General features: G+C 44.4%; 1 pseudogene; it reads left to right on the top strand.

Annotated features, from left to right (window-relative positions):
- Positions 1–13277: 13277 nt before the first annotated feature.
- Positions 13278–20521, top strand: LOC109897233 (aldehyde dehydrogenase family 16 member A1-like; annotated as a pseudogene).
- Positions 20522–26029: the final 5508 nt, after the last annotated feature.

Genomic DNA, 26029 nt, shown 5'->3' with positions numbered 1-26029 from the left:
ACTAGCTGCCGAAGAGGCATCCACTCACCACGTAGTTTATTCTTAATATATGTCCATAGGTTACCAAAGTGAGGACAGACATTTTTCTGAATTAACGTGACGAGTGAAACTTTAATGAAATAGCCCACGTCCCTATCGGCATCTTATTTGCCCGCTATTCAACTTTGTATGCGTTTGTTAGCAACATTGTTATTTACAAAGTTTTTGGAACAGATTCCTGTCGGAATGTTCCACAAATTATACCCACCCTGAAAAGTGTACCCTGACCTCACTACTCTGTCAATAGTTGATACTCCCTAGGGGCCCTTTTATTTGATTGGTTACTGTGTTGGAGGTGTCAGTCTCTGCAGCCAATCAAATGTGAGCTCAACTCAGAATTGGTCATGTATTCCCAACAAACAAATTTGTTCGTTTCTTTGTGTTTAACTTTTTAAAATTTGTTGTACATAATGTTGCCGCTACAGTCTTATGACTGAAAATAACTAATGTACATCAGAACTGCGATTACTCCCTACGGCCTGGCAGAATCCTTTTTTTCCTTTAACGAGCCCGATGTGAATGATCTACTGCTATCCTGGGAACAAGCCCATATCCCTGTCATTTGCATGAAGACAAGCAGAGAAAAAAAAGGGGTAAGAGGGCGTGCTGCCTTCTGAGAATTCTTAGGCGATAGAATAAACCCAACTTCCTTCCATTCTGCTAGCAAACGTGCAATCTTTGGAAAATAAAATAGATGACCTACACTGAAGATTAAACTACCAATGGGACATTCAAAGCTGTAATATTTTATGCTTCATGGAGTCGTGGCTGAACGACGACATTATCAACATACAGCTGGCTGGTTATACGCTGTACCAGCAGGATAGAACAGAGGCGTCTGGTAAGACAAGGAGCAGTGGACTAAGTATTTTTGTAAATAACAGCTGGTGTATGATAGCAATAGCTCAAGACTTCCTTAGATATCTCATGATAAGTTGTAGACCACACGATCTACCTAGACAATTGATCTGTATTTTTCGTAGCTGTCAACATACCACCATAGACCGATGCTGGCACTAAGACCGCATTGAATGAGCTGTATTCCCGCCATAAGCAAACAAGAGGCGGCGCTCCTAGTAGCCGGGGACTTTAATGAAGGGAAACTTAAATCTGTCTTACCAAATTTCTATCAGCATGTTAAATGTGCAACCAGAGGGGGAAAAACTCTGGACCACCTTTACTCCACACACAGAGACTCATACAAAGTTATCCCTTGTCTTCCATTTGGCAAATCTGACCATAATTCTTTCCTCCTGATTCCTACTTACAAGCCAAAATTAAAGCAGGAAGAAACAGGGACTTGGTGGTCTGATGAAGCAGATGCTAAGCTACAGGACTGTTTTGCTAGCACAGACTGGAATATGTTCCCGGGATTCCGCCGATTGCATTGAGTACACCACATCAGTCATTGGCTTCATCAATCAGTGCATTGACGACATCGTCCCCACAGTGACTGTACGTACATACCAGAAACCGTGGATTACAGGCAACATCCGCACTGAGATAAAGGCTAGAGCTGCTGCTTTCAAGGAGCAGGACTCTAACCCGGAAGCTATGCCCACCAACGAACCATCAAACAGGCAAAGCGTCAATACAGGACTAAGATCAAATTGTACTACACCGGCTGTGACGCTCGTCGGATGTAGCAGGGCTTGCAAAGGGAAGCACAGCCGCGAGCTGCCCAGTGACGCGAGCCTACCAGACAAGCTAAACTACTTCTATTTAATCTTGGAGGCAAATGGCACTAAAACATGCATGAGAGCACCAGCTGTTCCGGACGACTGTGTGCGCTCTCCGCAGCCAATGTGAGAAAGACCATTAAGCAGGTCAACATTCACAAGGCTGCAGGGCCAGGTGGATTACAAGGACGTGTACTGCGAGCATGTGTTGACCAACTGGCAAGTGTCTTAAGACATTTTCAACCTCTCCCTGTCTGAGTCTGTAATACCAACGTGTTTCAAGCAGACCACCATAGTCCTGTGCCCAAGAACACTAAGGTAACCTGAATGACTACCAATCCGTAGCACTCACGTCTGTAGCCATGAAGTGCTTTGAAAGGCTGGTCATGGCTCACATCAACACCATTATCCCAGAAACCCTAGACCCACTCCAATTTGCATAACGCCCTAACAGATCCGCAGATGATGCAGTCTCTATTGCACTCCACACTACCCTTTCCCACCTGGATAAAAGGAACACCCATGTGAGAATACTAGTCATTGACTACAACTCGACGTTCAACACCCAAAGCTCATCACTAAGCTAAGGACCCTGGGACTAAACATCTCCGTTTTCAACTGTATCCTGGACTACTTGATGGCTGCCCCCAGGTGGCAAGGGTAGGTAACACATCCGCCACTCTCTGTATGTAATAAAATGTTATTTGAAGTGTGTGTGTGCACACACATACAGTACCAGTCAAAAGTTCTGACACACCTACTCATTCAATGCGTTTATTGATTTTACTATTTTCTACATTGTAGAATAATAGTGAAGACATCGCAACTATAAAATAACACATGGAATCATGTAACCATTTTATTTTTTATTTTTATTTTTTTAAACATCTAAATTATTAGTATTTTATATTTGAGATTCTTATGTATTTGATGGCAACCAATTTTTCAACCCATGTATTTGTCAGCCTGTTGCGGGCTTTGGTGTGTGTGTTCCCAAACAAGCACCAGTTGCGCTCTGAGGCGGCTGATCTTGGTGAGATTTGGAGAATGATGGAGGCAACAGGAGAATGAGCCTCATATCCACAAAGTCCCTTCTACCAGGTGACAGATGTTGGCATGACCGCCATATTGAATCTCCATCCAAAAGCCGAATATATACACACACCAAAACCCCAAGACAAAACACACCACAATACAAAAACTCCATGCCACACCCTGGCCTGACCCAATACATGAAGAAAAAACACAAAATACTTAGACCAGGGCGTGACAGAACCCCCCCCCCCCCCTAAGGTGCGGACTCCCGAACGCACCTCAAAACAATAGGGAGGGTCCGGGTGGGCGTCTGTCCATGGTGGCGGCTCCGGCGCGGGACGTGGACCCCACTCCTTTAATGTCTTAGTCCCCTCTCCCTTCGTCCCTGGATAGTCCACCCTCGCCGCCGACCATGGCCTAGTAGTCCTTACCCAGAAACCCACTGGACTGAGGAGCAGATCGGGACTGAAGGACAGCTCGGGACTGAAGGACAGCTCGGGAGTGAGAGACAGCTCGGGAGTGAGAGACAGCTCGGGAGTGAGAGACAGCTCGGGAGTGAGAGACAGCTCGGGAGTGAGAGACAGCTCGGGAGTGAGAGACAGCTCAGGAGTGAGAGAAAGCTCAGGCAGGTAGGTAGATCTACCAGATCCTGGCTGGTTGGCAGATCCTGGCCGACTGGCAGATCTGGAAGAGTCTGGTCGACTGGCAGATCTGGAAGAGTCTGGTCGACTGGCAGATCTGGAAGAGTCTGGTCGACTGGCAGATCTGGAAGAGTCTGGTCGACTGGCAGATCTGGAAGAGTCTGGTCGACTGGCAGATCTGGAAGAGTCTGGCTGAATGGCAGATCTGGCGGCGCTGGGCAGACTGGCGACGCTGGGCAGACTGGCGGCGCTGGGCAGACTGGCGACGCTGGGCAGACTGGCGACGCTGGGCAGACTGGCGACGCTGGGCAGACTGGGGGCACTGGCGGCGCTGGGCAGACTGGCGGCACTGGCTGCTCCATATAGGCTGACAGCTCTGGCGGCTTCTTACAGACTGACAGCTCTGGCGGCTCCGTGCTGACTGGCAGCCCCTTGCAGACTGACAGCTCCTTGCAGACTGACAGCTCCTTGCAGACTGACAGCTCCTTGCAGACTGACAGCTACGTGCAGACTGACAGCTCCTTGCAGACTGACAGCTCCGTGCAGACTGACAGCTCCGTGCAGACTGACAGCTCTGGCTGCTCCATGTAGACTGGCTCTCCGGCTGCTCTATGCAGACTGACAGCTCTGGCTGCTTCATGCAGACTGACAGCTCTGGCTGCTCCATGTAGACTGGCTGCTTCATGCAGACTGGCAGCTCGGGCTGCTTCATGCAGACTGACATCTCTGGCTGCTCCATGTAGACTGGCTGCTTCATGCAGACTGGCAGCTCGGGCTCCTTCATGTAGACTGACAGCTCTGGCTGCTCCATGCAGACTGACATCTCTGGCTGCTCCATGCAGACTGACATCTCTGGCTGCTCCATGCAGACTGACAGCTCTGGCTGCTCCATGCAGACTGGCAGCTCCTTGCAGACTGGCAGCTCTCTGGCTGCTCTATGCAGACTGACAGCTCTGGCTGCTCCATGCAGACTGACAGCTCTAGCTGCTCCATGCAGGCTGACAGCTCTGGCTGCTCCTGCAGGCTGGCTTCTCCATGCAGGCTGGCATCTCCAGCTGCTCCCTGCAGGCTGGCAGGTCTGTCTGCGCTGAACAGGCGGGAGACTCCGGCAGCGCAGGAGATGAGAAAGGATCTAGCTGCGCTAAACAGGCGGGAGACTCCAGCAGCGCAGGAGAGGAGAGAGGCTCTGGTTGCGCTGATCAGGCGAGGCGCACTGAAGGCCTGGTGCGTAGTGCTGGAATTGGTGGTACTGGATCGAGGACACGCACAGGAAGCCTGGTGCGGGGAGCTGCTACCGGAGGACTGGTGCGTGGAGGTGGTGACGGATAGACCGGGCCGTGCAGGCACACTGGAGCTCTTGAGCACCGAGCCTGCCCAACCTTACCTGGTTGAATGCTCTCGGTTGCCCTGCCAGTGCGGCAAGGTGGAATAGCCCGCACTGGGCTATGCAGGCGAACCGGAGACACCGAGCGCAAGGCTGGTGCCATGTAAGCCGGCCCAAGGAGACGCACTGGGGACCAGATGCGTAGAGCTGGCTTCATGGCATTTGGCTCGACGCTCAATCTAGCCCGGCCGATACGCGGAGCTGGAATATACCGAACCGGGCTGTGCACCCGCACTGGAGACACCGTGCGCTCCACAGCATAACACGGTGCCTGCCCGATCTCTCTAGCCCCCCGGTAAGCACAGGGAGTTTGCGCAGGTCTCCTACCTGGCATAGCCATACTCCCTGTGAGCCCCCCCCCCCCCCCAAGACATTTTTGGGGCTGACTCTCAGGCTTCCATCCGCGTTGCCGTGCTGCTTCCTCATATCTGCGCCTCTCAGCTTTCGCCACCTCTAGTTCTTCTTTGGGACGGCGATATTCTCCAGGCTGAGCCCAGGGTCCTTTACCGTCCAGTTCCTCCTCCCATGTCCATTTATCCAGGTGGTGCAGCCTCTCCCACTGCAGCTGCTGCTCCTGCTGCTGCTGCCTCTGTTGCCTCTGTTCCTGCTGCTCCCTTGGGCGGCTACACTCCCCTGGTTTAGCCCAGGGTCCTCTCCCGTCGAGGATTTCCTCCCATGTCCAGAAATCCTTCTTGAGCATCTCCTTTTTCGGCTGCTCCTGCCTGTTGACACGCCGCTTGGTCCGTTGGTGGTGGGTGATTCTGTTACGGTTTTCTAGTGGTGATGAAGGAGAGTCGGACCAAACTGCAGCGTGTCGATTGCGATCCATATTTATTAAACAAAACGTAAACACGACTAAACACTAAACACTACAAAACAATAAACGTAATGAAAACCGAAAACAGCCTATCTAGTGCAAACTAACAGAGAGTACAAGTAAGACACTAAGGACAATCACCCACGACAAACTCAAAGAATATGGCTGCCTAAATATGGTTCCCAATCAGAGACAACGATAAGCACCTGCCTCTGATTGAGAATCACTCCAGACAGCCATAGACTTTGCTAGAAAACCCCACTAGCTACAATCCCAAATATATACACACCAAAACCCCAAGACAAAACACACCACAATACAAAAACTCCATGCCACACCCTGGCCTGACCCAATACATGAAGAAAAAACACAAAATACTTAGACCAGGGCGTGACAACGTATAGAAACCTGTGAATTAACACTCCTCAGTTAGCAGGCTCAAGCAAGCTAAAACCCACATGTTAGCAGAAATTACTAGTTAACAACAAATCATTTACACTACTGTTCAAAAGTTTGGGGTCACTTAGACATTTCCTTGTTTTTGAAAGAAAAGCTTTTTTTCCCCATTTGAAAACATCAAATTGATCAGAAATTCTGTGTAGACATTGTTAACCTCTCTGAGCACGGAACTCGGTAGCGGGCTGAAATTCCACAACATACGGTGATCGCTACATAAATAGTCATATTAAACATTCATGAAAATACAAGTGTCTCACATGTATCGAAAGCTTAGAATCTTGCTAATCCAACTGCGTTGTCAGATTTAAAAAAGGATTTACTGCGATAGAATACGATGTGATTATCTGAGGATAGAGCCCCATAAAAAATAAAACAAATAAAATCAAATAAATAGTTTACCTTTGACGATCTTCGTCTGTTAGCAATTCCAATGAATACTTTTTTGCCCCACTGTAAACATGAAATGTGAGATGCGTGTGTCTGCCGCCCCACCCCAACCCACATGAAATAGCCTATTTGAGGCTGTTGAGGGGAGGGCAGGCCCACAACAATGGCCAAAGTGAAATGGAGATAGTAGATCTAGCTGGTCTGTCATAATATAATAGACAGATCTAGCTGAAATGTCATAATATAAAAGAGACAGATGTAGCATGTCTCTAATAATATATTCAACCTTATGTTCCCTGTACTCTATCTGTTTATTATACCTCCGCAGCACAATATTGTGTAGAGCTTTGACAAAGTGGGTGATGTTATATCCTTCCTGTTTGGCCCTGTCCGGGGGTCTCATCGGATGGGTCCACAGTGTCTCCTGACCCCTCCTGTCTCAGCCTCCAGTACTTATGCTGCAGTAGTTTGTCGGGGGGCTAGGGTCAGTTTGTTATATCTGGAGTAGTTATTCTGTCTTATCCGGTGTCCTGTGTGAATTTAAGTATGCTCTCTCTAATTCTCTCTTTCTCTCTCTCTCTCGGAGGAGGACCTGAGCCCTAGGACCATGCGTCAGAACTACCTGGCATGATGACTCCTTGCTGTCCCCAGTCTACCTGGCCTTGCTGCTGTTCCAGTTTCAACTGTTCTGCCTGCTGCTATGGAACCCTAAACTGTTCATATTTACTCGAGGTGCTGTCCTGTTGCATCCTCTACAACTACTGTGATTATTATTATTTGACCCTGCTGGTCATCTATGAACGTTTGAAAATCTCGGCCATGTTCTGTTATAATCTCCACCCGGCACAGCCAGAAGAGGACTGGCCACCCTTCATAGCCTGGTTTTGGCCTTTCTATGGAGTTTTCCTAGCCACCGTGCTTCTACACCTGCATTGCTTGCTGTTTGGGGTTCTAGGCTGGGTTTCTGTACAGCACTTTGAAATATTAGCTGATGTACGAAGGGCTATATAAATACATTTAATTTGATAGAGGGCTGAGGGTCTTCCAAATATTGAAAGTGTGTAAATAGTTACCCATGTTATGTTATTTTGTGTGTGTAAAAATTCCCATTTTTTGGGGGAGGTGTGTTAGAATACCACTTTGGTATTTTGTATATAGTTTTGTTTCAAAATGTATACCTTCACCAATTTGGGTACATTTGGGCTACTTGTGTGGGACACCTGGGTGACTTCATGATAATTGTCATATCGCACACTCATTTTGGAAGTTATCATTCTGAAACTTTGCACAAGTACTGTTGCCCTCTTATATTTTTCACTGAAATTGCCCCCATCATCCTATCTGAATGTTTGTTTTATCTTGTTCATTTTAAAGATGATGATAATACCATTTTTATTGTTGTATCTAAACCAGATCTATTGTGTTCTCCTACATTCAATTCACATTTACACCAACTTCAGAGTTTTCTTTCACATGGTACCAAGAATATGCATATCCTTGCTTCTGGGCCAGAGCTATAGGCAGTTGGATGTGGGTATGTCTTCAGGTGAAAATTGAAAAAAGTAGGGGGGGTAGCTCTAAGAGTTAATGATGTAAATGACAATTGTAGCTGGAAATGGCTGATCTTTAATTTTATGAAATATCTACAGAGGCCCATTATCAGCAACCGTCACTCCTGTGTTCCAATGGCACGTTGTTAGCTAATCCAAGTTCATTTTAAAAGGCTAATTGATCATTAGAAAATAATTGTGCAAATATGTTAGCACAGCTGAACTGTTCTGATTTAAAAGATGCAATAAAACTGGCCTTTAGACTAGTTGAGTATTTGGAGCATCAGCATTGATGGGTTCAATTACAGGCTCAAAATGATCAGACACAAATTTTCTTCTGAAGCTCGTCAGTATATTCTTCTCAGTAATGAAGGCTATCCCATGCTATTGCCAAGAAACATAAGATCTCGTACTACTCCCTTCACAGAACAGCGCAAACAGGCTCTAACCAGAATAGAGTGGGAGACCCCGGTGCACAACTGAGCAAGAGGACAAGTACATTAGTGTCTAGTTTGAGAAACAGACTCCTCACAGGTCCTCAACTGGCAGCTTCATTAAATAGTACCCGCAAACATCAGTCTCAACAGCAAAGAGGCTACTCCGGGATGCTGGCCTTCTAGGCAGAGTTCCAGTGTCTGTTCTTATTCCCATCTTAATCTTTTCATTTTATTGGCCAGTCTGAGATATGGATTTTTCTTTGCAACTGCCGCTCTAATATCCAATAGTTCTTCCCGGCTGTATGTAATAACACATTTCCTGAGCTAATGTAAAAAAAAAAAAGGTACATAAAAAAAAATATATATATTACTGCATAGTTTCCTAAGAGCTGGTCTCGATGCTCCCATCTCCGTCGGCGCCATCTTCTCATTTGACTCTTCTCATGTTTTGTTACTGCGGTTACGTTAATTTCTTTCAATGCATTCAATAATATTATTCGTTTTCATTGTTGGAGTGGACACATTGTTTGCAGAGCGCACAATCTATGCTGCACTTGTGAGAAACAAGTTTTTATTTAATTCCATTTACAAGTTCTGTCATTTTAATCATTGTCTTTTTGTTTGTAGCGTTTCTGTCAATGTTGAGTAAGGACATGCACACATAGAAGTAGGCCTATAGGCTACCTGGCCTGCGTGCAAATGTAGGCATATAAATGTGACCATTTGGGGTTCTGATAGTATTTCTGATTGTCTTTAAGCATAACCACTTTGGGAAGCTGTGGAGCTTCCCAAAGTAATGTTTTTTTCACCTCAAACAGCAAGCCAACAAAGTCTGTTTTTCCATCCATTGTGAATGACTATTTCATTTTATTTCAAAAATCTTTCCAGCTCTCTCCCTTTCGATTACCACTCAGCGTGAAAGGGAAAAATATTCAAATTATATGCATCAGGTGTAGACCTAAACAAGTGTCAAAGTATTTACCAAAATAAGTAACAAATAATTAAGGAGCAACAAAAAAATAACAGTAGCGATGTAATATACAGGGGGTACCGGTACAGAGTCAATGTGCGGGGGCACCGGTTAGTCGAGGTAATGGAGGTAATATGTACATGTTGGTAGAGTAAAGGTACTAGGCATGGATAATAAGTAGCAGCAGCTGAAAAATTGGGGTGGAGGGGGACAATGCAAGTTGTCCGGGTTGCCATTTGATTAGCTGTTCAGGAGTCTTATGGCTTGGGGGTAGAAGCTTTTAAGGAGCCTTTTGGTCCTAGACTTGGCCCTCAGGTACCGCTTGCCATGCAGTAGCAGAGATAAGTCTATGACTAGAGTAGCTTGAGTCTTTGGCAATTTTTGGGGCCTTCCTCTGACACTGCCTGCTATAGAGGTCCTGGATGGCAGGAAGCTTGGCCCCAGTGATGTACTGGGCCATACGCACTACCCTCTGTAGTGCCTTACCAGGCGGTGATATGTAAAAAATGTTGCAGCGATATAACCTTTTGAGGATCTGAGGACACATGCCAAATCTTTTTCAGTCTCCTGAAGGAGAATAGTTGTTGTCGTGCCCTCTTCACAACTGTCTTGGTGTGTTTGGAGCATGATAGTTTTGTCGGCAATGTGGACACCAAGGAACTTGAAGCTCTCAACCTGCTCCGTGTCAATGAGAATGGGGGAGTGCTCGGTCCTCCTTTTCCTGTAGTCCACAATCATCTCCTTTGTCTTGAACACGTTGAGAGAGAGGTTATTAGCCTAGCATCACACTGCAGGTCCCTGACCACCTCCCTATTGGCTGCCGCATTGTTGTCGCTGATCAGGCCTGCCACTGTTGTGTCGTCGGAAACCTTAGTGATGGTGTTGGAGTTGTGCTTGGCTATGCAGTAAAGGGTGAACAGGGATTACAGGAGGGGACTGAGCAAGCACCCCTGAGGGGCCCCCGTGTTGCGGATCAACGTGGCAGATGTGTTGTTACCTACCCATACTATCTGGGGGCGGCCTGTCAGGAAGTCCAGGATCCAGTTGCAGGGGGAGGTGTTTAGTCTAGGGATGCACCAATGCACCAACAAGAAACGATACCGATAACAGACATTTAAAATTGTAGCAGCCTTTTTAAGCATTCGTACAGTTATTGTTAACACACACACATGGACTCAGTGGTCTAAGGCACTACATCTCAGTGCAAGAGGTGTCACTATGGTCCCTGGTTCGAATCCAGGCTGTATCACATCCAGCCGTGATTGGGAGTCCCATAGGGCGGCACACAATTGGCCCAGCGTCGTCCGGGTTTGGCCGTCATTGTAAATAAGAATTTGTTCTTAACTCTCTTGCCTAGTTAAAGGTTACACACACAACACACTGACCAAAAAGTTATTTTCTTGGCATTTACATATGTCCCCATTACCAGTAAAACATAATCGAAACCTCGTGGCAAACTTTCACTGTCTGTTTCCATCTTGTTCAGCTGTGTATGTAACATTTTACGTAAACCCTGTTTCTTGTCTGCATCGAAGTAGCGGTCCTTGTACCTAGCATCAAGCATGGTGGCGACACAGTAAAGAGGCTCAGAGAATTCCACCGACTCGCTTATTTACAGCCTCAAGTTCTTTTGTAAGTTTTAACCCCACAGTCTGTGGGGGGTCACACATTTCATATGCTGATAAAATTTAGGGAGTCTTGTTTTCAGATTAGCCTTGTTAAAATCCCCAGCTACAATAAATGCAGCCTCAGGATACGTGGTTTCCAGTTTCCATAGAGTCCAATGAAGTTCTTTCAGGGGCGTCGAGGTGTCTGCTTGGGGGGGATATATGACTGTGATTATAATCGAAGTGAATTCTCTTTGTAGATAATGCGGTCGGCATTTGATTGTAAGGAATTCTAGGTCAGGTGAGCAAAAGGACTTGAGTTCCTGTATGTTGTTATGATCGGACTACAACTCGTTAAACATAAGGCATACACCCCCGCCCTTCTTCTTACCAGAGATATGTTTGTTTCTGTCGGCACGATGTGTGAAGAAACCAGGTGGCTGTATCAACTCTGATACCGTATCCCGAGTGAACCATGTTTCCGTGAAACAGAGAATGTTACAATCTCTGTCTCTCTAGAAGGCAACCCTTGCTTGGATTTCGTCTACCTTGTTGTCAAGAGACTGGACATTGGCAAGTAGTATACTCGGGAGAGGTGGGCGATGTGCCCGTCAACGGAGCCTGGCCAGAAGACTGCGCCGTCTGCCCCTTCTGTGGCGCTGTTGTTTTGGGTCGCCTGCTGGGATCCGATCCATTGTCCTGGGTGGGGGACCAAACAGAGGATCCGCCTCAAGTCGTATTCCTGGTCATAATGTTGGTATGGCTCTTATATCCAATAGTTTCTCCCGGCTGTATGTAATAAGACTTAAGATTTCCTGGGGTAACAGTGTAAGAAATAATACATTTAAAAAATCGAAATACTGTGTTGTGGTCTAGTAGGCCGTTCTATCATTTGTTTACGTTGGAGGGTAAACTTTGTCCTGAGCTTCGTGGATGGCCCAGCCTGGGGCTTTTTCCTCAGTTGACACCTCAAAGATTTGAACTCAAAAATACAGGTCAGTGTTTCTTTCAAGTTTACACAATTGCAGAATGCTTCGCAGGGGTTCAGAAGAGAGAGGACTCCTCTTCCTAGGTGCTAGTGGTACCTTGAACACTGTCAGACTCTGTGAATGGCTTAACCTGTGGCATTTGCTCAGTGGACACCTCAAACAGGAGTTTGGAGGTGGCTTGGTCTGTCGGAGGATTCAATCCATTGCCCTGGTACTTATTGGTGCTCAGATGAGTCAGCTTGAACACGTCCAGGGGCGTTGATGGCTCCATGCACTGCTGGTTCTCAGTTGATGCCTCAATCTGTTGCAGAAGTTCAGCGGGCATTTCAAACATCTGCTAAGAAAAGGCTCACTCTTCAATCCCTTATCCTTATCCACTTGGTAATTCAAGTAGTTGCTTGGGTTAAGTAGGAACCTTGAGTACTTCCTGAGACCTAGTGGATAGTTCAATCCTTTCCCTGGCTTTTTTTAGGCAGGGTTCATAATTGGATTCAACAGGTTGTTCAGTCACACGTGTTCTCAGGAAGCATTTTGAATGGTTCTGAAACCTCTGCTGACTCAATTGGCTTTTGAAGCTCAGCAGACATCTGAAATGTGTCTTTGTCAGAGCTGGGACCGAGAGACTGAAAAACAGGCCATCAGACTGTCAATTACCCATCACTAGCTGGCCTCCACCCAGTACCCTTCACTGAATTTAGTCACTGTCGCTAGCCGGCTACCACCCGGTTACTTAACCCTGCAGTTTAGAGGCTGCTGACCTATGTACACAGACATGGAATCACTGGTCACTTTAATATTGGAACACTGGTCAAGTTAATGTTTGCATTTTGTTTTACTCATTTCATATGTGTATACTGTATTCTACTGTATATTAGTCAATGGCACTCTTGTCCTAATATTTTATATATTTCTTAATTCCATTATTTTACTTTGAGATTTGTATGTATTATTAGATACTACTGCACTGTTGGAGCTAGGAACACAAACATTTTTCTACACCCATGATGACATCTGCTAAATATGTGTATGTGACCAATAAAATTTGATTTTGAAATACTTGTTCTGAGTTAAGTCAGCTGTCTCTTGATTTGTGTCAATACCAAAACCATGCTCAGGGGAATGCTCAGGGAACTTCCAGTTGAGGACTTGTGAGGTGTCTGTTTCTCAAACTAGAGAAACAGACCCCGAACTTTTGAACAGCAGTGTATATGTAAACTCGATCTTTGTCTCCTTTTCTCAGGCTTGGCTTGAGCCTCAGTCTCGTGCTCTCGGCTTGTTCATCGATGGAAAGTTTGTTCGCCGTGCAGACAGACAGACATGCAATGTGACTGACTCTTCAGGTAAAAAGAGAACCTACTGGGGAGCTATCCCCTCAGTTTAATATTATTGTTCTGTCTATCTCTTTCTTCCTCCACTAGCCACCGTTTTCTTGTTATATTTTAAATGCCTTGTTCATCAATATAATACTATTTTGACATCTTTCTCTCCCTCTCCCTCCTTAGGTGGTACTGTGTATAGTACTGTGTGTGCTGTGGATGAGGATGTGTCCCTCTCTGTGTCCTCTGGGGCCAGTGGCTTCAAGGCCTGGAGTGCTCTCCCCTGTCATCTCAGAGCCAAGACTCTACTCAGGTAGCTTACACACTGCACTCATTTACCTCTGTCTATGGTTCACTGATACACACTACATATTTTCAACTCGCTCTAGGGTTGACTGAAATACACACTCATAATAATACTTAATTTAAAGTGTTTCTCGAAAATTATATATATATATATATATATATAATTTATATATTATACAATTATTTATTTATTTATATATATATATATATATATGAGATAACAACTATCCAAAACACAGAACAATTGTAAGCAGACAACATTCAAAGCTATGTACAGGTGTCGTCAGGAGAACAGAATTAACATAGGTCCTTGAAAGCCTTAAACGAGGCCAGAGACTCTCCAGCCCTGACAGTGACTTGAAAGCTGCACTGAGGTCCAGCACTATGAGGATGCTGGCAGCCCCAGAGTCAGCATTCATGAGGTCATTGGCGACCCTTACCAAGGTGCAGTCTCTGTGCTGTGTAGCTCTGATACTCTACTGGAAGGGCTCGAGAAGGTTATGAGTGGCCAGATGGCGTTAAAGTTGGCTAGACACAGCATGTTCAAGAAGCTTACTCAGAAATGGCAGGTTGGAGATGGGCCTGTAGTTCTGGAGGTTGTCAGGGTCAGATCCAGGCTTTTTAGGTACTGTTAAGACTGCAGCAAGTTTGAGCTGAAGAGGGACACAGCCAGTGGTGAGGGACTTGTTGATGATTTCTGTGAAGAAAGGCTCCAGTGCAGGTAAGCAGGTCTTTACAAGGGAGGTGGTGATGGGGTCAAGTGAGCAAGTGGTGGTCCTCATTGTTCTAACCAGCTTGGTTACATCAGCTGCAGTGAAGGAGGAGAACCTTGACTCAGGGAGCAGAGGACTGGCTAGATCAACTACAGTGGCTGGAGAGGACAGGATGGTGTTATTAATGTTTTAAATTTTGCTTTGGAAGAGGCACAGGTATTGATTGCATCGTTCTGGGGAGGCTAAGGCCGGAGGAGCTTGCCGTTGCTGATCAGTTGGGAGTAGTTGAATGTCTGAGCTTTAAGGACTTTTTTATTTTTTTTGCCTTTCTGATTTTGCTCAAACATCTGCACATGTACAGTTCTAGATGACGGCCAGTTGCTTTGAGAGAGCGTAAGTGTACCAGGGAGAAAATTTGGGGAAAGACACTAGGCACGTTTTCAAAGGAGCAACTTCATCGAGTATGGAAGCCAAGGCAATGTGGTATTGAGCCACAGAGCCAGTAACTGGCAGGTTCTAGATGGATTCAGTGAGATGGCCTGTGTTTTATAGTTTTAAGACTCCTAAACTGAATAGAGTGTTTCTTGTGCTGAGTGGGCAGAGGAATAGGTAGGGTGAAGGTGATGAGTTTGTGGTCGGACAGGCCTGGCATAATTCCATCCATGCCTGTGATGCAGACCAGGTCCAGTGTAATGGCCTTTGTTGTGGGTGGAAGAGTCCACATGCTGTTGGAGTCCAAAGTTGTCCAGGACATCAGCCAGGCCAGAAGAGAGACTGCAGTCAGGGGAGTCGACATGTTGAACTCACCAAGCACTTGCATTTATTTTATAACTTTAAAAAAAAAAATTGAACCTTTATTTAACTAGGCAATTCAGTTAAGAACCAATTCTTATTTACAATGACGGCGTGGCAAAAGGCCTCCTGCGGGGACGGGGGCTGGGATTAAAAATTAAATATAGGTCAAAACACACATCACGACAAGAGACGACACTACATAGAGACCTATAAGACTACTACATAGCAAGGCAGCAACACATGACAACACAGCATGGTACCAACACAGCATGGTACCAACACAACATGGTAGTAGCACAAAACATGGTGCAAACATCAGATTTGCCACCAATGCTCCTTATAGGACACATCACTGCACGCTATACTACTCTGTAAACTGGTCATCTCTGTATACCTGTTGCAAGACCCCCTGGTTGATGCTTATTCATAAAACCCTCTTAGGCCTCACCCCCCTATCTGAGATATCTACTGCAGCCCTCATCCTCCTCATACAACACCCGTTCTGCCAGTCACATTCTGTTAAAGGTCCTCAAAGCACACACATCCCTGGGTTTCTCCTCTTTTTAGTTTGCTGCAGTTAGCGACTGGAACGAGCTGCAACAAACACTCAAACTGGACAGTTTTATCTCTTTATTCAAAGACTCACATGGACACTCTTACTGACAGTTGAGGCTGCTTTGTGTGATGTATTGTTGTCTGTACCGTCTTGCCCTTTGTGCTGTTATCTGTGCCCAATAATGTTTGTACCATGCTTTGTGCTGTTATCTGTGCCCAATAATGTCTGTACAATGCTTTATGCTGCTTCTGTGTTGTCATGTGTTGCTGCCTTGCTATGTTGTTGTCTTAGGTCTCTCTTTATGTAGTGTTGTGTTGTCTCTCTTGTTGTGATGTGTGTTTTGTCCTATATTTATATTGTATTTAAAAATATATATTTTATCCCTGTCCCTGCAGGAGGCCTTTTGGTAGGCCGTCATTGTAAATAAGAATTTGTTCATAACTGACTTGCCTAGTTAAGCAAATTCTTATTTTCAAAGACGGCCTACCAAAAGGCAATCAGCAAAAAAAAGAAATGTCCTCTCACTGTCAACTGCGTTTATTTTCAGCAAACTTCTGTGTAAATATTTCTATGAACATAACAAGATTCAACAACTGAGACAAGTATTTTCTGGGGGGAATGGCCCTAGCCCTCACCCTCCGATCCAACAGGATCCGGGCTCTTCGCTGGCCATGGCAGAACACTGACATTCCTGTCTTGTAGGAAATCACGCACAGAATGAGCAGTATGGCTGGTGGCATTGTCATGCTGGAGGGTCATGTCAGGATGAGCCTGCAGGAAGGGTACCACATGAGGGAGGAGGATGTCTTCCCTGTAACGCACAGTGTTAAGATTGCCTGTAATGACAACAAGCTCAGTCTGATGATGCTGTGACACACCGCCCCAGACCATGACAGACCCTCCACCTCCAAATTGATCTCGCTCCAGAGTACAGGCCTCGGTGTAACGCTCATTCCTTCGACGATATATGCGAATCCGACCATCGCCCCTGGTGAGACAAAACCATGACTCGTCAGTGAAGAGCACTTTTTGCCAGTCCTGTCTGGTCCAGCGACAGTGGGTTTGTGCCCATAAGCAACGTTGTTGCCGGTGATGTCTGGTGAGGACCTGTCTTATAACAGGCTACAAGCCCTCGGTCCAGCCTCTCTCAGCCTATTGCGGACAGTCTGAGCACTGATGGAGGGATTATGCATTCCTGGTGTAACTCGGGCAGTTGTTGTTGTCATCCTGTACCTGTCCCGCAGGTGTGATGTTCGGGTGTACCTATCCTGTTCAGGTGTTGTTACACGTGGTCTGCCACTGCGAGGACAACCAGCTGTCCGTCCTGTCTCCCTGTAGCACTGTCTTAGACGTCTCACAGTACGGACATTGCAATTTATTTCCCTGGCCACATCTGCAGTCCTCATGCCTCCTTGCAGCATGCCTAAGGCATGTTCACACAGATGAGCAGGGACCCTGGTCATCTTTCCTTTGGTGTTTTTCAGAGTCAGTAGAAAGGCCTCTTTAGTGTCCTAAATTTTCATAACTGTGACCTTAATTGCCTACCTTCTGTAAGCTGTTAGTGTCTTAACGACCGTTCCACAGGTGAATGTTCATTAATTGTTTATGGTTCATTGAATAAGCATGGGAAACAGTGTTTAATCCCTTTACAAAGAACATCTGAAGTTATTTGGATTTTTAAGAATTATCTTTGAAAGACAAGAGGGACATTTATTTTTTTGCTGAGTTTGTGTGTGTGTAAATAAATCAATCCCACACACAGTTAAAAATCCAGGCTATCTAATCAACATGACCAAAGGTTAATTTCCTAAAAAGTTATGAAAACAAACAGTTTCAAAACGGACCCGGTCACATTTTACCCTGACAAAGATACCCTTCCGGAAGGTAAAGATTTACTCTACCTTTTATGACCCTAGCGTTTCTGTTTCCCAGGCAACACAGTGGTTGCGATCCCTGGCGTGGGGACAGCGCCCCCTGTTCTCTTATTGTCACTGGGTTCTAAAGTGGCTCAAAACCCCCACGTCAGCTATGTCACTTACAGTGGCAACAAAAAGGTGGGCACACACTCAGATATTTTTTTGTCAATAGGGGTTATGCTTCCTTTTTGATGTATTTTTCACGTGCATCTTCTTGCACTAACACTTGTCTCTTCTTACTAGCACAATTTTTTCTGATAGCTTCTTTACTTGAGGAATATTTTTACTTGCTATGACTGGTATGCGGTTGTTTTTTATACCCTCGTTGAAACCACTGACTGACTGTAAGTCGCTCTGGATAAGAGTGTCTGCTAAATGACCAGGATTCTATGTAAATGTAATGGGACCGTAATTAGCTGTGTGAAGTGAACATTTTCTGTTGGCGTAGCAGTGAATTGACAGTTGTCCCACGACAATCGTGTGTGCTTTGGATTGTGAACTTCCTCGTTTTCTCTCTCTCACACTAACTAAAACCTTTCCTCCAATCTCTTCTTTCCTTCTTTTTCAGGATGGAGAGATTCTGTGCAGGGCCACAGCAGGCATGGGTGTTCCCGTCTCTCTCTCCCTCTCCCTCGGAGCCACCTGTCCCTTCATCATCTTTGAGTCTGCCGATATCGACAGCACCGTGGATGGAGTGATAGAGACCGCCTTTAAGAAGACCAGAGAGGTGAAACAGATGTCTTTCTTTTCTCAGTTGCTTTTTGAAGCCAAATCAGTGAGTCAAAAGATTCCAGTGAAAGAATAAGATGGCCAAAGGTGGTCAGTATTGTACAGTATGACCGATCTCTACCTCTCCCTCGCTCTATAAACTAACACAAAAATATACACATTTTAAAGCCTTCTCTCACTGATTCAGTAGGCCTATATATGACTTATCTGAACAGTAGACTAATGAAATAACCTGCCTTCTCCCCCCTCTCCATCTTCATTTCGCTCCCTCTCTCTATTTCTCACCCTCCCTCCTCAGTGCCAGTGGATGCTGTGTGTCCAGGAGTCAGTGTGGGACAGTGTTGTAGCCCGTCTGAAGGTTCGGATGGCTGGGATGAAGAGTGTTCCTCTCCTGGCTGAGGGGGACCGAAGGCTGGTGGACGCTGCAGTACAGGAGGCCCAACAGTAGGGGGCCACGGTCAGTCACTATATTTACATTTAACATTTTAGTCATTTATCCAGAGCGACTTACATGAGCAATTGGGGTTAAGTGCCTTGCTCAAGGGGACATCGACAGGTGTTTCACCTTGTCGGCTTGGGGATTCAAACGAGGGCCCTTTCGGTTACTGGCCCGATGCTTAACTGCTAGGCTACCACATACACGGAGTGTACAAAACATTAGGAACACCTTTCTAATTTTGAGTTGCACCCCCTTTTGCCCTTAGAACAGCCTCAAGTTGTTGGGTGTCGGACTCTACAAGGTGTCAAGTGTTCCACAAGGAGGGGCATCAGTCACTCAATACTGCATAGGCATTTTGCACAAGCACTGCAGTGGGCAAAATAATCATAACATTTCAAAAAGACCTGAAGGCAGTAAATCCAATCCAAGTTCCAAATATTGCTTCTCGGAATTCCATCTCTTCACTATATGGATTATTTCCTCTTTATTTTTGTAATTTGTGTCTTCTCTGTTTTGTACCACCATTTTGTTAGATGTGGTGTTGAGCACAATTAATAAAAAGTACCTTTTTTTTCAATAAATGCTTGTATTAGCTGATCCAGCCGTGTCCCCCGCCCTCCTCCAGTACTGCCTATCCCCCCACGGTGCTGTGTGGAGTAGCCCCCTCCTGCACCTGTGTGGTGACCCCATCCCCCGGCCCTCAGCTACCCCTCCTCTCCTTCAGGAGCCACGGGGAGGGCGTCACTCTGGGTAAGGAGGACCACACCATACTATTTATATGACCAAACCACACTAATGAAACACTCGCATCTATCCAACTCCATCTATCCATCTGTCTATCTGTCTTGTCAGGGAACCACAGCCCTCACGGCCAGGCTGCCTCTCTCTGGACTGAAGACCTAACTCTGGCCCTGGAGGCTGCCAAGAGGTACAAGGGACACACGCACACAAATGCACCCATACTTACTTACACACACACACACACACACTATCTTGATCTCCCAATATTAATCTCAAGTCACCACGACTGAAAACATTTTGTGTGGTTGTATCCTCTCTGCATTAGATTGATAATTCCTATCACCCAGAACCCACCTGATGAATAATTGACTGTGAGATATAACACACACACCTTATTAACCCTTCCTCGACCTCTCTCCCCATCCTGTCTGTGGGTTCAGTGTGGGTCAACTCCCACTCTGTTATGGACCCTTCCCTGCCTCTCTCTGGCCACAAGGAGAGTGGCAACTGCATCGATGGAGGGAAAGAGGTATGGACAATAGCCATTTTTTGTCCCTGTCCAGAGGGAATTTTGTCTTTTCAGATCTTCATACATGCCTTCTAGCGTGACGGGCTATAGGTTGTTTGTAGACAGGGTTCCTTTATATCTGATTGTCTCCTAAATGACAATTTCCTACTTTTTTCTACGGTCTGTTCCAGTTTCTCCAACCTTCCTCCTCTACCCCGCTCCTCTCCAGCCTCTGTTGATTACTCCAAGTTTGGAACGGCGGCATCACCGGCCATCATTCCAGAGGGATCTAATTTATCCAGGTGTGTGTGTGTGTCTTCTTTTAAATATGCTTTTGCACTTATTCAGTCACTTGTAAGTTTCATTATCTCACCAGTGTAAGTCTGAGTCTGGCAGCAGTGTGTGTGTCCTGGCACCAGGGGGAACTGTTCTAGCCTACTGTCCTGACGGGGGGAGGAAAGACATTCGCAACACCGTGGAGGCGTCCATTAAAGTCCAACCTGGGTAAGCCCGGCTCTAGGCTGGATTTTTATCAACCAAACGTCAAGGTCATATGGTACTGGGGCAGTATGGAGGTGTGTTTGACCCCTGTATAGACACACACCAACAAACAGCACTTAATTGTATTCCAGTAGAGTATGTAAGTGAGCCGTGTTTAATGGTCATCTAGTTTTGTCTCTTGGTCTCCCCCGCATCTCTCTGATTCTGAGGGGTTGGGTTAAAAGTGGAAGATACATTTCGGGTGAATGCATTCAGTTGTGCAACTCACTAGGTGTCCCTCTTTCCCTTTAAAACTAGCAAGCACCACAATCTCTTTGCAGAGCCCTCTGAGGTGTGGTGAAGGCGGTTACGGAGTACATTTAGTGGAGCATTAATCTTACTCTGGGCTCTGTACAATATGGACTATCGCATATAAATGCCTTCCTTCTCTAATCTCTTCCTTTGAAATGACTGGCATGAAAGGAGTTCGAAAAGAAAATGCATGCGAGTCTGGTACTCTGTGTGATTTTCACTGAGTATACCAAACATTAGCAACACCTTCCTACTATTGAGTTGCATCCCCTATTGCCCTCAACAGCCTCAATTCATCGGGGCATGGACAAGGTGTCGAAAGAGTTCCACAGGGATGCTGGCCCATGTTGACTCCAATGTTTCCCACAGTTGTGTCAAGTTGGCTGGATATCCTTTGGGTGGTGAACCATTATTGATAGACACGGAAACTGTTGAGTGTGAAAAACCCCAGTAGCGTTGCAGTTCTTGGCAGAAACCGGTGCGCCTGGCACCTATTACCCTGTTCAAAGGCACTTACATTTTTTTTGTCTTGCCCATTCACCCTCAATGGCACACACATACAATCCATGTCTCAGTTGTATCAAGTAGAGGGCAACCGATTGATCGGCATGGCCGATTTTAATTAGGGCCGATTTCAAGTTTTCATAACAATCAGTAATCCGTCATTTTTGGATGCCGATTATGGCCGATTACATTGCAATCCACGAGGAGACTGCGTGGCAGGCTGACCACCTGTTATGCGAGTGCAGTGTCAAAAGGACCTTGTGGCTGCATGGAGCCAAGGTAAGTTGCTAGCTAGCATTAAACTTGTCTTATAAAAAACAATCAATCTTCACATAATCACGAGTTAACTACACATGGTTGACAATATTACTATTTTAACTAGTTTGTCCTGCGTTGCATATAATCAATGCGGTGCCTTTATTTATCATTGAATAACAGCCTACTTCAACTTCGCAACACGGGTGATGATTTAACAAAAGCGCATTTGTGAAAAAAACGGCTGCACCAATGTACCTAACCATGAACAGCAATTTGCAAATAAATATATATAAATTTATATATATAAATATATATATGTGTGTGTATAAATATATGTGTATATATGTATACACATATATATACACATATATATATATATATATATATGTGTATATATGTATACACATATATATACACATATATTTATATATATATATATATTTATATAAATATATATATTTATATATATATAAATATATGTGTGTATATATATGTGTATATTTATATAAATATAAATGTATGTGTGTATATATATATAAATATATGTGTATATATATACACATATATATACACACATATATTTATATATATATTTATATATGTATACACACATATATATATATATATATACACATATAGATATTTATATTTATATAAATATATATATATATAAATATATGTGTGTGTATATATATATATATATATGTGTGTATACATATGTGTATATTTATATAAATGTATGTGTGTATATATATGTGTGTGTATATATATATATATATATAAATATAAATATATGTGTGTGTATATATATGTGTGTATATATATATATATATACACATATATATACACACATATATTTATATGTATATTTATATATGTATACACACATATTTATAAATATATATATATACACATATATAGATATTTATATAGATATTTATATAAATATATATAGATGTGTGTGTATATATATATATATATATATATATATATACACAGTGCCTTGCGAAAGTATTCGGCCCCCTTGAACTTTGAGACCTTTTGCCACATTTCAGGCTTCAAACATAAAGATATAAAACTGTATTTTTTTTGTGAAGAATCAACAACAAGTGGGACACAATCATGAAGTGGAACGACATTTATTGGATATTTCAAACTTTTTTAACAAATCCAAAACTGAAAAATTGGGCGTGCAAAATTATTCAACCCCCTTAAGTTAATACTTTGTAGCGCCACCTTTTGCTGCGATTACAGCTGTAAGTCGCTTGGGGTATGTCTCTATCAGTTTTGCACATCGAGAGACTGAAATTTTTCTCTGATGCCTTAATAGCACTGGCGGTGATGCATTCTCTACAGGAAGCCAGCTTTAGTCAGCCAACAATACCTTCATCATTTTTGCCTTACTGTGTGTTATATCAATAGGGTGCTTAGATTGAGAGAAAAAATGTAGATTTCTGTCCTCCCCCATGAGAAGTAAATACAGCTGTACCAATTTTAGATTATTAGTACCATATTATGTTCAAAAGTAGACATTCCTTTTGTGGAATCTTCAGGCTTGTGCGGTGGAGATCTACTTAGCCTTGTCTCAGGGTAGTAAGTTGGTGGTCTGTTGCTATCCCTTTAGTGGTGTGGGGGCTGTGGGGTTATATCCTGCCTGGTTAGCCCTGTCTGGTGGTATCGTCGGACGGGGCCACAGTGTCCCCCGACCACTCCTGTCTCAGCCTTTAGTATCTGTGCTGCAATAGTCTGTGCCAGGGGGATAGGGTCAGTCTGTTATATCTGGTGTAATTCTCCTGTCTTATGTTGTCCTGTGTGAATTTAAGTATGATCCCTCTAATTCTCTCCCACTCCCTTTCCAGAGGACCTGAGCCCTAGGACCATGCCTCAGGACTAGCTGGCCTGATTGACTCCTGGCTGTCCCAAGTCCACCTGGTCATGCTGCTGCTCCAGTTTCAACTGTTCTGCCTGCGGCTATGGAACCCTGACCTGTTCACCGGACGTGCTACCTTGTTCTGGACTGACTGACTCTCGCTCGCTGTCTCGACCTCTGAATGCTCGGCTATGAAAAGCCAACTGAGGTACTAACTGTTGCACCCTCTACACCCTCTGACCTTAATGGCCATATACTCTTATCTCCACCCGGCACAGCCAGAAGAGGACTGGCCACCCCTCAGAACCTGGTTCCTCTCTAGGTTTCATCCTAGGTTCCTGCCTTCCTAGGGAGTTTTTCCTAGCCACCGTGGTTCTGCATTGCTTGCCGTTTGGGGTTTTAGGCTGGGTTTCTGTATAGCACCTTGACATCTGCTGATGTAAATATAAATCCATTTGATTTGATTGATTGTCTTGCCATAGAGATCCGTCATTTACAAAATTGCATTGGATGGCCCAAGGGGTGTGCTGCATCATTCGCGATGGATGATATGTTTACATTTTATTTTTATTTTACCATTATTTTACTAGGCAAGTCAGTGGCAGAACGACAGATTTTGTACCTTGTCAGCTCGGGGATTTGAACTTGCAACCTTTCGGTTACTAGTCCAATGCTCTAACCACTAGGCTACCCTGCCGCCCCTGTTTCAATCTTGGTTTCATGTTTGAACACTGGAATGTGAGATGTAATGTACACCTTGATTAGGGTAATAAAAATATAATTTCTATATAGCCTACACTTTCTTGTTCTGAACTTAACGGGTGGGGCACGTGTGGCTTCGTAACATTGATCGCAAGAGCAGCTACTGATGGCTCCAGCAACATTCCACCCCCGAGACTGCCTAAACATCCGCTATGCTAATTTCTGCTATCGCCGACTAACACTTGATCTGATTGAATCTAGGCCTTTTGTGCAGTTAAGAACCATTTATATTTAGTAACTTGTGTGCAATTACAGTGCTTTCAGAAAGTATTCAGACCCCCTGACCTTTTCCACATTTTATGTTACAGCCTTATTCTAAAATGATCAAGCTACACACAATACCACATAATGAGAAAACGAGGACAGGTTTTTAGACATTTCTGCAAATGTATTACAAATAAAAGATTTACATAAGATGTTTTGTGTTAGGTTTGTTAAAATAGTGTTTAGACAGATGAGTTATTTAAAGTTATCTGTGTAGTAGAAGAACTCATGCAGCTAAGCTAAGAAATGTTCTCATAATATCAATTTAAACTAAGAAACAAATGCTTCTGTGCCTTGTAGTGGTCATGCTGGTTGTACAGCATTGCCTTTTGAGGAAGAATAAACACAGGAATAGCTACATAAGTGTCCTATGTTAATCACTTTTACACTTAAGTATTTTTTATATTAAATAATTGATTATTTGTACGTGAAATATGATCCTCTTTTTTTTATTTTTTAAATGGAGCAAATCTTGATCGACAAGAATAAGGTGGCAGCCCTATCTGCACAGGCACCCCAAAGGGATCTGGGTGCATCATATCAACCAGCGGGGTTAATACCACAACTTTGTGTCTGAGCTGCACATAACCCACTGTCATATGAGTGCTCCTCAGATGGACAGCCTTCTCTCATGCGTCGGGCCAGAGCTGATCAAGTCAACTACCAACTTCAGGTAGCCCAATGAACCCAAATAAAAGTTGCTCACTGAAATAAAGAGTGCATTTGCATTGCTTTACTTTGTCCCCAGCACCCGGGGAACAGTGGGTTAACTGTCTTGCTCAGGGGCAGAACAACAGATTTTTACCTTGTCAGCTCAGGGATTTGAGCCAGCAACCTTTCAGTTACTGGCCCAATGCTCTAACCACTAGGCTACCAAATCAAATCAAATCAAATTTTATTTGTCACATACACATGGTTAGCAGATGTTAATGCGCGTGTAGCGAAATGCTTGTGCTTCTAGTTCCGACAATGCAGTAATAACCAACAAGTAATCTAACTAACAATTCCAAAACTACTGTCTTATACACACAAGTGTAGGGGGATAAGGAATATGTACATAAAGATATCTGAATGAGTGATGGTACAGAGCGGCATAGGCAAGATACAGTAGATGGTATCGAGTACAGTATATACATATGAGATGAGTATGTAAACAAAGTGGCATAGTTAAAGTGGCTAGTGATACATGTATTACATAAAGATGCAGTAGATGATATAGAGTACAGTATATACGTATACATATGAGATGAATAATGTAGGGTATGTAAACATTATATTAGGTAGCATTGTTTAAAGTGGCTAGGGATATATTTAACATAATTTCCCATCAATTCCCATTATTAAAGTGGCTAGAGTTGAGTCAGTGTGTTGGCAGCAGCCACTCAATGTTAGTGGTGGCTGTTTAACAGTCTGATGGCCTTGAGATAGAAGCTGTTTTTCAGTCTCTCGGTCCCAGCTTTGATGCACCTGTACTGACCTCGCCTTCTGGATGATCGCGGGGTGAACAGGCAGTGGCTCGGGTGGTTGTTGTCCTTGATGATCTTTATGGCCTTCCTGTAACATCGG

This window comes from Oncorhynchus kisutch, linkage group LG10 (assembly GCF_002021735.2).
Source record: "Oncorhynchus kisutch isolate 150728-3 linkage group LG10, Okis_V2, whole genome shotgun sequence".
Taxonomy (NCBI): domain Eukaryota; kingdom Metazoa; phylum Chordata; class Actinopteri; order Salmoniformes; family Salmonidae; genus Oncorhynchus; species Oncorhynchus kisutch.
Note: the sequence above shows the minus strand (reverse complement) of the source record. Positions and strands in the feature narration are given on the sequence as shown.